At 41.0% G+C, this 14886-nt stretch overlaps 1 long non-coding RNA gene across 1 annotated transcript; it reads left to right on the top strand.

Annotated features, from left to right (window-relative positions):
* Positions 1–3817: 3817 nt before the first annotated feature.
* LOC134486925 (uncharacterized) lies at positions 3818–12700 on the top strand. The gene is made up of 2 exons (XR_010066500.1): positions 3818–4104; positions 11552–12700. It is a non-coding gene; the product is annotated as an uncharacterized LOC134486925 (long non-coding RNA).
* Positions 12701–14886: the final 2186 nt, after the last annotated feature.

Below are 14886 nucleotides of genomic sequence, written 5' to 3'. Positions count from 1 at the left end.
TGGAAAAGGGAACTAGAATAGACTTTCTGGGCAGACGGAGGTATGAGAAATGAACTATGACCCTCTCCTTCTTGACCCACATAGGCAATGGGGAGGCCACATGGTAAGGAGCATCAAGTGTGAAGTTCAAAGTCCCAATTTCTGGCTCAGTTTTGACAAGACCAGTCCATGAGAACAGTCTGAGCAGAATATCTGCCCTGGACCAGTGTGAATTCTACTATACTCAGTGCCTAAGACATGAATGTTGTAATTATGGTAACTGACATGAATTACGTTGACGGGTATAACTTCTTTGTATCTGTCTTCTGAAAAGTGGGGGTACTTTCTATATGTTTTTCTATTTTTTCCATATCCTAGTATTTGCTGATTTCTTTTAACCTCATTTCAAAGGGCAACCGAAAGCTAAGATAGTGCTTCCCCAGACAAGTGGATAACTGATTGGCTCCTGTCTTAGGGTTTTATCTCTGTGAAGACACACTATAAATGAGGCAACTCTTATAAAAGGCAACATTAAATTGGGGCTGGCTGACAGTTTCAGAGGTTCAGTCCATTATGACCATGGTGGAATCCTGGCAGCCTCCAGGCAGGCTTGGTGCTGGAAGAGCACCATCTTGATCTTGATACAAAGGTGGCAGCAGCAGGAGACTACCTTCTGCAGGCAGCCTGGAGGAGACTCTTCCATACTGGGTGGAACCTGAGCATAGGAAACCTTAAAGACCACCTGCGCAGTGACACACTTCCTCCAACAAGGCCACACCTCCTCCAACAAGGCCACACCTCCTAATAGTGCCACTCCCTATGGCCAAGCATTCAAACCCACAGCTCAAAATGTTTTGAAAATGCATATTCAGAGGTGGTACCACCACAGATTGTGAAGCTGTAGGTTCTCAGGTGGAACCTCGGAATATACAGCTGTACTTTCTATACAGCTTTCTGTTAGGGCTCAGGCTGTTCACATACCAAGAAAGGAGCTCAGGCTGAACCATCCAATTTCTGGCTGTTATATAAAAATCATCATTCCCCGGGGGACTTATGAAACCAGGTCTCATCTGCAAAAGGTAGTCATTCCCCCTACCTCTGGCAGAAGGGATAAAGGACATACACCATTGATATATGACATATGCATATGACATATGACGTAGACCACTGACAATGGCTGCATATCAAAGCCTATGACTTCAGGCTCTCTCAGCCTCTATTCACAAGACTTGTTATACATTTCAAAGCCCCCATGCCAGTCTCCTGTCCCTTCTCTCCCCGCCAGCTACTCACCCTCCTTTTACCTTGCTATTCTCCACTGTTCCCACCCTTGCTCTCTCTTATTCTCATCTGTGCTGTATTCTCTTTCTTGATACTTCACGGTCTCCCCTATTTTCTCTCACTCTCCCACTTCCACACTCCAGTCCATGTCCACTCTGCTTGTCATGTCCAGTCTCTTCTTTCTGTCTGCTCTGGAAGCTTCTTCTGGCTTTTCCCTCTCTCCTATCTGCAATGAAAAACTTAACCACATCATAAGTGAGTCATATCCACAGTCCCTTTACTCTGTCTCCTTGCATACACTTCCCATGTGATTTTTATGCACAGTAGCTACATTTTTTAAATAGAAATCTTAAAGCTTTTACAAGGAAAAGTAGAGATCGCCCGTATGTCTTTATCACCAAGGGCACTGTCCTGAACATAGAGTCTGTTTAATGAATGCTCACAGAGTGGCAGATCTGCTAACACATCTGTGACTAGCCTCAGGAGAAACAATGAAGGTAGCTCTTTCTCACTGAAACTATTATTCCCTTCTCCTTTGTTCTCTTTGGTGGCCAGGGATCTGTGTTCCCAGGCTCTTGTCAAAATCTAGTCAAAAGCAAAACAAAGAGAAGAGGGGAAAGAGAAAGAGATGAAAAAGCCTTATCTACTCAATATAGCAAGAAATAAAACTGGGACAGAAGATCCATTTGAAGGGCAATGCTTTAGTTCAACACACAAACACACACACAAAAGCTGCTAAAATATGGGGGGGGACGCTTAAAATAAAAATCTCAATTCCCTTATTTAATATAAAAAATGTAAGTTTAAAGTTATAGTCACAATAAGATCAAGACAATTGATGTAGGGAAAAAAATAAGCATCATAGACCAACCCAGTTTGAAAAGTTACACTCACGTTGTCAGATACTAAAAAGTTCAAAAAAAAAAAAAGCCTTCCATTGCATTTTCCAGTGACAAACTGTGGCAGCATAAGGGGAGATATTCTTTTGTTTTAGAATGGCAGTCACTATCCACCAAGTAAGGATTGAGAAAGAACTCTGCAGTTCTCTCAGAGGTCATAGGCACATGTTGAAGCCTGTGTTCAAGACTAGAGAAAACTGCAAACCATGGACAACAGGCAAATTCACAGCAACAGAAATACCTAATTCACAGTAGTCCCCCAACCCCCTCATCTAAAGGATGCATGCTCAGTTAGATCTTTACTGTCAGGCAAATGCTGTGACAAGAGGGCCCAGTTGTCAGAATCTCGCACTCTTATAAGTGAACAAACATTTTAAATGGACAATTTCCAAAATGTTAAGCCAGATAAGTTCTGTTCAACATGGACAGACCCATGACTCCAGCTGCATGTAGCAGAGGATGGCCTTCTTGGGCACTAATGGGAGGAGAAGCCCTTGGTCCTGCCAAAGCTCGATCCCCAGTGTAAGGGAATGTCAGGGCGGGGAGAGGCAGGAAGGGGTGGTTGGGGAGGGGGAATACCCTTATAGAAGAGAGGGGAGGGGGATGGGATAGGAGGTTTATGGATGGGAAACCAGGAAAGAGGATATCATTTAAAATGTAAATAAAAAATACCCAATAATAAAAAAGAGAGAACTCAAAATTAGGGGTAGTAAGGGGATGAGTGGGTATTTTTTTAAAAGCCTTAATATTTTCCTGAATTTGGCACTTAATCTTGTTATAGATATATTCAAAAGTTAACAATAATTTTTCATGAGTTTGATGAGTACAAACTTAAGTGTATTAGAGCAAAAATGAGTATCTTTAAGAGTAATACTGAAATTTTGTAATTCCTTATTGTTTAAAGAGGTTTTTCAATTGCTTCAATATACACTACCATGAATACATCAATGGAAAGTATTTTTCCTGTCAATATGGCATGACCCAGTGAAAAGAGCAGCACAATCTTTTGTATTTAAAAGCAGGCCAATATACCAAAACTTTTACAAATGAAAAAAAGAAGAAGAAGAAGTTCTGTTCAGGTTAGGTACATTAACTAGATGAGAAGGGAAATGGGGAACTAAGATTGATACTATCTATAGGAAACAGAAGTAAGACTTTAAAATTAAATAACATTGTATGCTTAACCAGGACTACTTGGTACATTCTTAAAGATCCCTTGGACATTGGACTCTATGAAGACAGCATTTGTAACTTAAGATGTAACTTTGTATGTAGTGAGGGGAAAAAAATCACAGATTTATTCTAGTGTTCATCAGATCAGTTCTAGAATCCTAGAATTCTGTGCCTGGGACTTCTGCCTGGAAACAAATTGAAGAAAGGACTGAAAACAGCACGCACATCAGCAGTTTTTCATAAAATTGTGAAATGAGTAAGGTTTATGTGTTCTCCCTGCTCTTCCAATGTCAGCAAGTCTGACAGGGTTTAGTAGTTGGCCTCATCTTTTCCTGTTTTGGGTTCCTCTCTGTGCCCTGCAGACCCTGGGACTCCCAGCTCCCTGCTGCTTCATAAGCTACTCTTGGTGTCAGCTTATAAAACTCTGTCTCTGTACTGTGATCGAATTTTTAAAATCTCTGCTTCACGTTCGATCCTGCAAGCAGGACATTTTTGCATGTCTTTGACCACATCTCTATTAGGCAGGGGAAAAGACAGTGGACGCAATTATACTATTGATTTCAGCTGCATAATCATTGTGCCTGACTTCTATGAACAGTTTCTGTGAACGTGCTGCTCTCTGGTGCAACCAGTCTGCAAAGAATGCATATCCATTTCTCATGGCCTCATCCAACAACATCAAGGTTCCAACTTCTGTTGGAGCAGGAACAATGTAGTTACTAAATCATCTCATGAGTAAGGAGGAGGAGGGAAACTCCAGCATGACGACACTGTGAGTATGCTCTGTGACAGAAGTGGCCGACAAGGTTGATATCTCTAATGCTTCAATAGAAAATTGTGACTGTGAGGCTAAAGGTATGGTTTAGTGGTTAAGAGCAAACACTGACTGCTATTCCTGAGGACCTGGGTTTGATTAGCACCCACATAGTGACTCACAATTGTCTATAACTCTAGTTGAAAGGGATCTTTATGTCTTCTGGCTTTTATAGGCACCAAACATACATTTGATGCACAGATCTATGTACAGGGGAAACACTAACAAATGGTGGTGGTGGTGGTGGTGGTGGTGGTGGTGGTGGTGGTGGTGGTGGTGGTGGTGGTGGTAGTGGTGATGGTGGTGGTGGTGGAAATTTTCAAACTGCTTACTGTACATTCAGGAATGAAATATAAAATTGGATGAGGGACAAAGCCTAGCCTCCAAGTTTTATACAATTTGTCTCAAGTAAGTAGGTTTAAATTGTTAAAGTACATGTTTAAGAGCCAGAGAATAGGATACCTCCTTAAAACATTTACAGTTCATGAGCCCTGCACTGTAGTCTTTGCAAATGAAATACATATCTTAGATTCAAATTATAAACCAAGCTTCTAAAACTGGGGCGGTGGGGGGGGGGAATGAATATATTTCCTTAACGATTCCATACAGAAAGACTAGTATTTTAACATATTTAATTGAGGACACTATATATAAAAATCCATTTTACTTGTTTCAAGAACACAAAAAATTATGTTTGAGGTTTTCATTTTTGTTTCCATAGGGCCGCACATGAGCTTAGCAGCTAACAGCATGAGTTGAGCCCCTGAAGAAGTAAACCTGGATCTTTCTGCTTTGGAGACACATAGAGAGAAAAGTCAAATGTGGAGAAAGGGTGGTAAATAAAGGTCAGGAGATGAGAGAAAATGAGGACAGAGGGAGGGAAAGATAGAGTGTGAGGGAGATTGCAATACAGAGCCTGGAGAGGGTAGAAAGGGAGGATAGAAACAAAAACATGAGCAGAAGTTTCTGTTTCTTCCCTTCCAGAAAGGCGGCCCTTGGATGGGTATAAGCAAGAGAACCTTTTATTTCTTTATTTCTTTTATTTAAAATAGATTTTTTCATCAATTATCCATACAATATGTTCTGTCTACAGTTTTCAGTCCTCTAACTCCATTCATACCCTCCCCACCTATCCTCTCATTCAAATCTACACCCCTTCTTTCTCTCTTTTTAGAAAATAACTAGACATCTAAAAAGTAAAAATAAAATAAGAAGAAACAAATAAACCAGAATACAAGAAAACAAACAGAAGAAAAAGAGCCAAGGAAAACAAGCACAAGAAATACATATAAGTAGATATGGATGCACACAGGGTCACACACACACACACACACACACACACACACACACACAAATCCTATAAAAGCACAAATTTGAGTATATACAGTATATACACAAAAGATCTGTAAGGTGGTATAAAGGTATAAAGAAAATGCCCCAACAAAGCATTGAGACAAATAAATCATTGGGTTTGTTTTGTGTTGGCCATCTATATCTGGGAGTGGGGCTGGCCTTAAGAGTGGCTTGAATTCCCAGTGAAACTCTATTTAAGAAAACTAATTTCCCATTTTCAAGCTGTTATCAACCAGGGATAGTTTCTGGGTTATCCACGGTAAGTAGAGCTTCCACGTAAGGAATTGTGGCTTGTGTTCATTTTTTCTCTCAGTATTGGGACCCCATCTGACCAAACCTGTCCAGATCCTGCACACATGGTGCCACAGTCTCTGAGAGTTCATATGTACACTGGTTCTGTTGTGTTTAGAAGTGTTATAAAATATAACATGGTGCCTGGTGGGGGTATGTGGTGGGCCCATGCCAAGGTATTCCCTGAGAAATCATGTCATGCAACAGGCCTAGTATAAGGGAGGTTTATTTGAGAGAAGGGAGGGAGAGAAGGGGTAGAAGCAAACAGACAGTAACAGAGGTTGGAGGACAGAGAAAGGGGGGCAGAGAAGGACAGAAAGAAAGATAGAAAGGGGAAAGAGAGAGAATCACATAGGGGAGAGAAAGAGAAAGGAAGAGGCGGAGTGGCAAAGAGTCCCTTTTATACACCACCTGATGCACTGCCCGCACCTAGTAGCAGGTGATGGTGGCAGGTGATGATTTAAGTCATTGCTTGGTCCCTAGTGTCTTGCAGATAGCCTGTAAGCCAACAAGGAGGCCTTGTTTTCTTGATGTCCTCCATGGCCACTGACTTCTACACTCTTTCTGCAGAGAAGAGTTCTGTGGACAAGTTTGTAGAAATCCCATTCTGGACTGAGTACTTCACTATCTGTCCATTGTCCGACTGTGAGTCTCTGTACTTTTCCATGTCCTGTGGGAGGAAGCTCTGATGATGGCTGAGCAAGGCACTGAACAACAAATACAGCAGGATGTCATTAGGAATCATTTTATTGTTTTAGGATACAGTAGCATTTAGTTTTCCCCTAGGTCTATAGACTATCTAGTCTCAGGTCCTTGGCTGCCTGAGCAAAGTGAGGGATAGATCTCAATCAGACAGTGCATGGTTGCTCCTACTATTGCACTAGTTCGCCTGCAGGCAGGTCACTATGGTAGATCAAAGTATTTGTAGCTTAGTTGGTGTTTACCTTTCTCCTTTGGTAGCACGCAAAGTACCTTCCAATATTATGAATGCTAATCAGTATGGGGTAGACTCTTGAAGTTTCTGGTTCCTGTGGAGACTTGGTTGTGTCGTGTGATATTTTTCTGGAAACTGTCTTATGACAGTATTTTGCTGAAACAGACACGTGGGAGGATGTTTTGCTGAAAACAGACACATGGTGTTTTTCTGGAAGCTGCCTGGGAAAAGGGTATGAGATGTTTTGCTAGAGCAGACACTTGAGAGGACACGTGATGTTTACAAAGGGTATAAGTATAACCCAACAGACTGTGGACCACCCTGTTGCCTTGGTTCACCTTACCACTCTTTGTTGGTCTTCGTTGGTCTTTGCTGACATTGGTCTTCACTGATGATGCTGTGGCCTTGGTTCGCCTTCCCTTCTTTGCTGATCATTGTTTCTTGTGACCTCGTAGAGAGAAACACACCAAAGAACTTCTTGTGATAGTCCAGTAGCTTCTTGCTGCTTCCTCAACCTTGGACCAATTGGCATAACCTCATGGTTTCTTCTGGATCAAGCTGCCATGGCTGATATGTAAATCAAGCAGTAGATCGAGCTTCTGCTGCTAATTTGTATGAACTGAACTGCTGATATTCTTACAACAAAGATTGGACTTGCCCCCAAAGAACTATTTCTAAACAGGTCCACATCACCCCTTGCCCTGTTTACCTTCCTTTCCACTACCTCTGGTGAGCTAGAAGGGAGGTTAAAGCATTTAAAAACCCTTATTAAAGTAGGTTTTGAAAAAATCTAAGCCTAAAGGCACCAGCTCAATTTCTCCATGTTAAATGAGTTTTGTGAGTGTTATCTTCAGCAATAATTCATTTTGGTAACCAATATCCTGGACAAATAGCCTAGGGTCTCTTTAGCCAACAACTTGGTTATATATAAACCATTTCTGGAACTGGAGGCTTCATTTGGCGGCAAGAAATGGCCAGTTAACTTTTCATCTCCCCTGTTATTTGCCAATTTCATTTAGATCACATTCATATTTCTATATATTGTAGTAAGCTTCTACTGTATTAGTCTCTCGTGTGATCCCTCTGAAGGTCCTTAGTCTTAGTTCTTCTGCCCCATAATCACTCCCCCACTCCCTTCCTTTTCCCCACCTCTGGTGGTCTTTTATTCTATACCTAACCTCTGTAGTTATATGGATTATAGCCTGCCCCATATTTATATTTTTGTGCCTGGGCTGCCTCACTCTGTGTGATTTTTTTTCTAGTTCCATCAGTTTACCTGGAAATTTCACAGTTTTCTTTTAACAGCTGTGTGATGTTCCTTTGTGTGAATCTACTGCAGTTTCCTTATTCGTTCATCTGTTGGTGAACATCTAGGCTGCTTCTATTTCCTGACTATTATGAATAGAGTGAGTGCCAATGAGCTTGACTGAGCAGGTGTTTCTGTAGTATGCTATAGAGTCCTTTGGGGGTAAGCTCAAGAGTGTTACAGCTGAATCTTGAAGTAAATCTATTCTCAGCTTCCTGAGGAAGTTCAGCAATAATTCCTTTTCCAAATTCCCACTAATTTCCAAAATGGCTGTACAAGTTTGACCTAAGCCTATAGGCAATGTTTAGGGGAGAAGAGGCTTCTGGTCATTTTCCAATATACTGTTCAGAGTATCTGTGACATCTAATAGGCAGGAGAGTGAGAATGGAATGCAGTAAGGAGGCAGCGGGAAAGTTTCATAGAACTACCTGAATCCAACTTCCTTCCTTAAGCTGTCCATAAAGGAGGATGCTTTTCCAGAAAACCCTTTGAAATGCTTAAGTGTCCCTCAATAAACATCAATTTGCCTTAAGTCACGCTGCCAGCTTGTCTTCCACTATCCTTTATGTGGGTCCAGGACATGTTTGGCACCAATACCTGGGTAAGATTATGAAATTTAGTCATAAAGTAAGTGACTATTTCTAAACTCGTTTTTGTCACATTGAAATGCTTCACAAAGCACCTTTCCCTCAGCTACAATTCATTTCAATTGATGCCATCAGCACAATATCTATTTCCTGAGTGACTCCACCGTACCCTCTATTTCAAGAGATGCCAGCAAGGTTATGGATTTGTTAGTAATAAGAATTGCCAAGGAGCAGTTTGCAGATGACAGGACCAATGCAAATTTTAAAGAGAAGTAATGAGAGAGATAATGAGCATCCTTTCGCTTCTGAGAAGGGAATGGTTCTAAATTCCCGTAAGCAACACTTAACCTATTGTATTAAGCAGTAATGTTCAGATATTAGAAATGTTGATGTCAGCTTTTAGACTCTGCTGGCACAAAAGTGTCATTTCAGAGTTTAAGTTCTCCAAAGTATTCTTTGTCAAGTTTCCTTCCACGGTAGTCTTTCCCTACGAAGGTTTTCAGAGAGTAAGCCTCAGAAGAAGAATTTCTCTGTGTGTGTTAATGATTTGCTTATTGGTTCATTCCAGAGTGTGAGCTAGAGAAAAGAGGCGTGTCATAAATACGTTGTTGCATCCCATGGTTTTTCTAGTGTATCACGAAGGATAGCGTTTTTCAATGTAATGATCATGAAGATCCTAGTAAATTAGCACTCAGTTAGCTGTTGAGCAAACTCTAACACTAAATGGATCACAGCCTCACAAAGTGTTCCTTCAGTACAGCCTCTCTGAGAGGAGTCTTGTTCACTTCCTGTGGCTTGGCAGAGAAAACCTTGGCAGAGTAGCTCCAATCTTATAAGCAGCTCTTCTTCACAGCCTCTCTCTCTCTCTCTCTCTCTCTCTCTCTCTCTCTCTCTCTCTCTCTCTCTCTCCCTCCCTCCCTCCCTCCCTCCTTCCCTTCCTCCCTCTCTCTCCCTGGGAGTCCTTGGGCAGGATGGTGTGTTCTTTTAGGAAAGTGAGAATGAGACCAACCTGACAAGGCTTCCTTCCAGGAGAATATTTGAGGATGAGAAGATGCTCAAATTGACTTGAGGCAGTTTTTTTGAAAAGAAGACACCCACTAAATGGAAAGTGATTTCCAACATGCATTCCAACATGCATTCCAACATGCACTCCAACATGCATTCCAACATGCACTCCAACATGCACTCCAACATGCATTCCAACATGCACTCCAACATGCACCCCAACATGCATTCCAACATGCACTCCAACATGCACTCCAACATGCACCCCAACATGCATTCCAACATACATTCCAACATGCACCCCAACATTCACTCCAACATGCACCCCAACATGCACTCCAACATGCACTCCAACATGCATTCCAACATGCACCCCAACATGCACCCCAACATGCACCCCAACATGCACTCCAACATGCATTCCAACATGCACTCCAACATGCACTCCAACATGCATTCCAACATGCACTCCAACATGCATTCCAACATGCACTCCAACATGCACTCCAACATGCATGCCAACATGCACTCCAACATGCACTCCAACATGCATTCCAACATGCACTCCAACATGCACTCCAACATGCACGCCAACATGCACCCCAACATGCACTCCAACATGCACCCCAACATGCACCCCAACATGCACCCCAGCATGCACCCCAACATGCACCCCAACATGCACCCCAACATGCACCCCAACATGCACCCCAACATGCACCCCAACATGCACTCCAACATGCTCTCCAACATGCACTCCAACATGCATTCTGGAGAACTACGGTGAGTTGGTAAGATGAAAGCATAACAATGTCAGTATGCGGCACCATGCAGCTTTCTGCCCATGCTTGGAGAAAACATCATTTGTTGCCACAGCACTGAGAACGCAGCCCTTCTCAAGGAGCAACTGACAAACCACTAGAAATTAGGAGACCTGTACACACCAGCTGAGCTCCATGTACCATGCCCAGCCTTGACTTTGAACTTAAAAATAATAGGAAATGTTCATTTTCCTTTGTAAATTATTTGTTCTAATATCCTAGAAAAATAAGGGGGAGGGAGATGGCTGTTGGTGATGGTCTTTTAATCCCAGCACCCACATGGGCAGAGAAAGGCAGATTTCTGTGAGTTTGAGGCCAGCCTTGTAGAAAAGTGAGTTCCAGGATAGCCAGGGAAGCCCTGTCTGGGTGGGGGCGGGGAGGAAAACGCCAAGACAAGGGTCAACCCTAACCCCTTTGCAGCAGGCATTCTCATCACACTCCTTAAATATTCCCCTTATTCCTATGGCTACCCTTTGCAGTGGGCATTGACACCGTGCCCTTAAATCGTCCCTTTTCCCTTTTGGATGAAGACACTGGTTCTTAGAGAAGTTAAGTGATTTTTTTTTAAACAGCAAATGTAGAAGCATCAGAGATGATGGCAAGTCTGGTCTTCTGACTCCGAACCCCAAGTTCCTTCTAAGCAATTTCCAAACATGGGAGAGGGTTTTAAAGGCTTTTACTTATTTCATGTTTATCTTTTATTTATGGGAATAGTGATAGTTTCGTACTATGAACATGATCTAAAACCTTCCTTTAAGATAAATGTCTAAAAACTAAGATTGACTTAAAAGAAAATAATAGCGTGTGTGTGTGTGTGTGTGTGTGTGTGTGTGTGTGTGTGTGTGTGTGTAGGTCAAAAAAATAATTTCAAATAAGTGGTGTTTACTGCATTCCTTCAAGCTCATGTTAAAGAAGTAGTAGCCAAAGATAGGCACATTGGTAGAGAGAAAGCTCAGTCAGCCTCTGGGCTTCGGCTGCTTCACTCTTGGGAAATCTTCTCCGTGTTAATCAAGTACTCCCAGGCCTTGAAGGGAGTTTTCTATTCTCAGTAAACTGAGATCACAGTTGGTAATTAACAAGTATCTATCCTATGCTTCATTCCCTCCAGGTCAGAATCTGTGTTTTTAATAGTGATAATTAACTAACATACACAAACTAACTGAGAGAAAGCTGAGGAGAAACCAGGGAGCCAGCTTCCTTTCATACTACATCATACTACAGTAATCCCTGAATATGCAAATGCAGCTGAAGCACAAGACAATGAGCTTAAAACCAACTTGTGAAGATATAGAGGTCCTTAAAGAGGAAACAAATAAACTCCTTAAAGAAATCCAGGAAAACACAAGCAAACGGGTGAAAAAAAAGAAATAAAATTGTGCAAAGACATGAAAATAGCAATAAAACAATAAGAAAACAAACCAATGGAGTTCTGGAAATGGAAACTCTAGGTAAGTAAACAGGAATTACAAACACAAGCAACACCGACAACCAACGGAATGCCAAAGATGGATGACAGAATCTTTGGTATTGAGGAAACAATAAAAGGAAATAGATGCATAAGCCAAAGAAAATGTTAGATCTAAAAAGCTCCTGACAAAACATCTAGGAAGTCTGGGACACTATGAAAAGACCAAGCCTATGAACAATAGGAATAGAAGAAAGAGAAGACTCATAGTTCATAAGCCCAGAAAGATTTTGTAACAAATCATGAACAAAATTTTCCTAACATAAAGAAGGACATGCCTATACAGTAAAAGACTTAGCTTACTGGACACCAAATAGATTGGACCAAAAAGGAATGTCACCTCACCACATAATAATCAAAGCACTAAACATAAACAACAAAGAAAGAATATTAAAAGCTTCAAAGAAAAAGGCTAAGTAACATAAGAAGACAGAGTTATTAGAATTACACTCAACTGCCCAACCAAGACTCTAAAAGCCAAAAGGGCCTAGACAGATGTCTTGCAGACTCCAGATGTCTTGCAGACTCTAGAAGACCACAGATGCCATCCCAGACTACAATATTCAGCAAAACTTTCAATCCTCATAGATGGGAAAAACAAGATTTTCTATGACAATATCAAATTTAAACTATCTATCCATAGACCCAGCCCTACAGAAGGTACTAGAAGGAAAGCTCCAATACAAGGAGGTTAATTAAACCATGAAAACACAGGAAATAAATAATCTCACGCCAGCAAAGCCAAAATAAGGGAAACACACACACACACACACACACACACACACACCAACACCACCAAAAGAAGGGAAACACACACACATATACATGTCACCACCGCCACCACCACCACCACCACCATCAACAACAACATTTAAAAAAAAAACAGGAATTAACAATCATTGGTTATTAATATCTCTCAATGTCAGTGGACTCAATTCCACAATAAAAAGACACAGGCTAACAGAATGGATGCAAAAACAGGATCCATCCTTCTGTTGCATACAAGAAACATATCCCAACATCAAAGAGATAGACATTACCTTAGAGTAAATCATTGGAAAAAGATTTTTCCAAGCAAATGGATCCAAGAAGCAAGCTGACGTTGCTACTCTAATATCTAATGAAATAAACTTCAAACAAAAATTAATCAAAAGAGACGGGGAAGGTTATGTTATACTCATCAAAAAATCCACAAAAATAATGTTTCAGTTCAAACACAAGGATTCACACATTTAAAAAATGTTTAAATCACACATAAAACCTCACACATTAATAGAGGAAGACTTCAACACCCCACTCTCACTAATGGACAGGTCATCCATACAAAAACTAAACAGAAAAGTGGCGGCACTAACATACATTATGACTCAAATGGACCTAATAGATATCTACAGAGCATTTCACTGAAACACAGAAGAATACACCTTCTTCTCAGCACCTAAGAGAACAGTCTCCCAAATTGATTATATACAAGGTTGTGACAGATTAAAAGATATGAAATAACCCCTGTACCCTATCAGATCACCATGGATTAAGGCTGGATTTTAACAACAGAAACAACAGTAAGCCTACAAACTCATGGAAACTGAATAGCTCCCTACTAGACAACTACTGGGTCAAGACATAAAGAATGAAAGAAATTAAGTACTTTCCAGGATTCAATAAATGCACAACATACCCAAACTTATGAAATACTACAGTGAAAGCAGTGCTAAAAGCATAGCATTCAGTGATTTAATAAAGGAACTGGGGAGATCTCATACTAGCAACTTAACAGCACACCTGACAGCTGTAGGAAAAAAAACCCAGGGGAATAGACAACAGGAAATAATCAAGCCAAAGTCTGAAATCAATAAAATAGAAATGAAGAGAATACAAAGATTTGGTTCTTTGAGAAAATCAAGAAGATAAGGAAATCTTTATCCAAACTAACTAAAAATCAGAGAAAGAATCCAAATGACTATTAGGCTATACTCCAAAACTTGCAAAATCTAAAAGAAACAGATGATTTTCCCAAATAGATGCCACTTACCAAAATTGGCTCAAGATCAAATAAACAATTTTTAAACTTTTTATTGATTCTTTGTGAATTTCACATCATGCACTCCAATCCCCCACATCTTCCCATTCCTTCATATTCGCCCTCTGCCCTTGCAACTCCCCACAAAAGAAAACAATAAATAAATAAATAAATAAATAAATAAATAAATAATAGAAACATCTCACTCAGGAATCTGTGGTATCTCCTGGTGTGTTACGCAGTACAAACTTTTACTCAACAGCTTTTCTTACAAATTTCATCGTGATGAGTCATTGCACTGGTTCAAGGCCTCTAGCTTTTGCTGCACTATTAATTGTCATCAGAGAGGCTTCACCCAGCAGCTTATAGGAGCAGATGCGGAGAACCACAGTGAGACATCAGGTGGAACTCAGAGAATCCTACAGAAGAGAAGGAGGAAGGATTGCTGGAGCCAGAGTGGTCAAGGACACCACAAGAACATGGCCTACCAAATCAACTAACCAGAGGTCATACAGGCTTACAGACAGTGAACCAGCAATCAGGGAGCCTTTATAGGTCAGACCTATAAACTCAGCATATTTGTTATAGTCCTGTATGTAACTTGATGCTCTTCTGGGATTCCTAACAGTGGGAACAGAGGCTGTCTCTGACTCTTTTGCCTGATTTTTGTGACCCTTTCTCTCCTCACATTTTCTCATCCAGCCTTGATATGAGGGTGTGTGCTTAGTCTTAGTCTAACTTGTTATACCATGTTTGGATAATATCCCTGGGAAACATGCTCTTTTCTGATGGAAAAAGGAAGAACAGTGGACCTGGGGGAGCGGTGAAGGTGTTGGGGAGGGACTAGGAAAGAAGGAAGGGATAACTGCAGTCAGGATGTAATATATGAAAAATGAATAAATAAAAAGGGAAAGAGAAAGGAAGAGAGGGAAGTGAGGGGAGGGGAGGGAGGGAAGGA

The sequence above is a fragment of the Rattus norvegicus genome, chromosome 5, assembly GCF_036323735.1.
Source record: "Rattus norvegicus strain BN/NHsdMcwi chromosome 5, GRCr8, whole genome shotgun sequence".
Classification (NCBI taxonomy): domain Eukaryota; kingdom Metazoa; phylum Chordata; class Mammalia; order Rodentia; family Muridae; genus Rattus; species Rattus norvegicus.
Note: the sequence above shows the minus strand (reverse complement) of the source record. Positions and strands in the feature narration are given on the sequence as shown.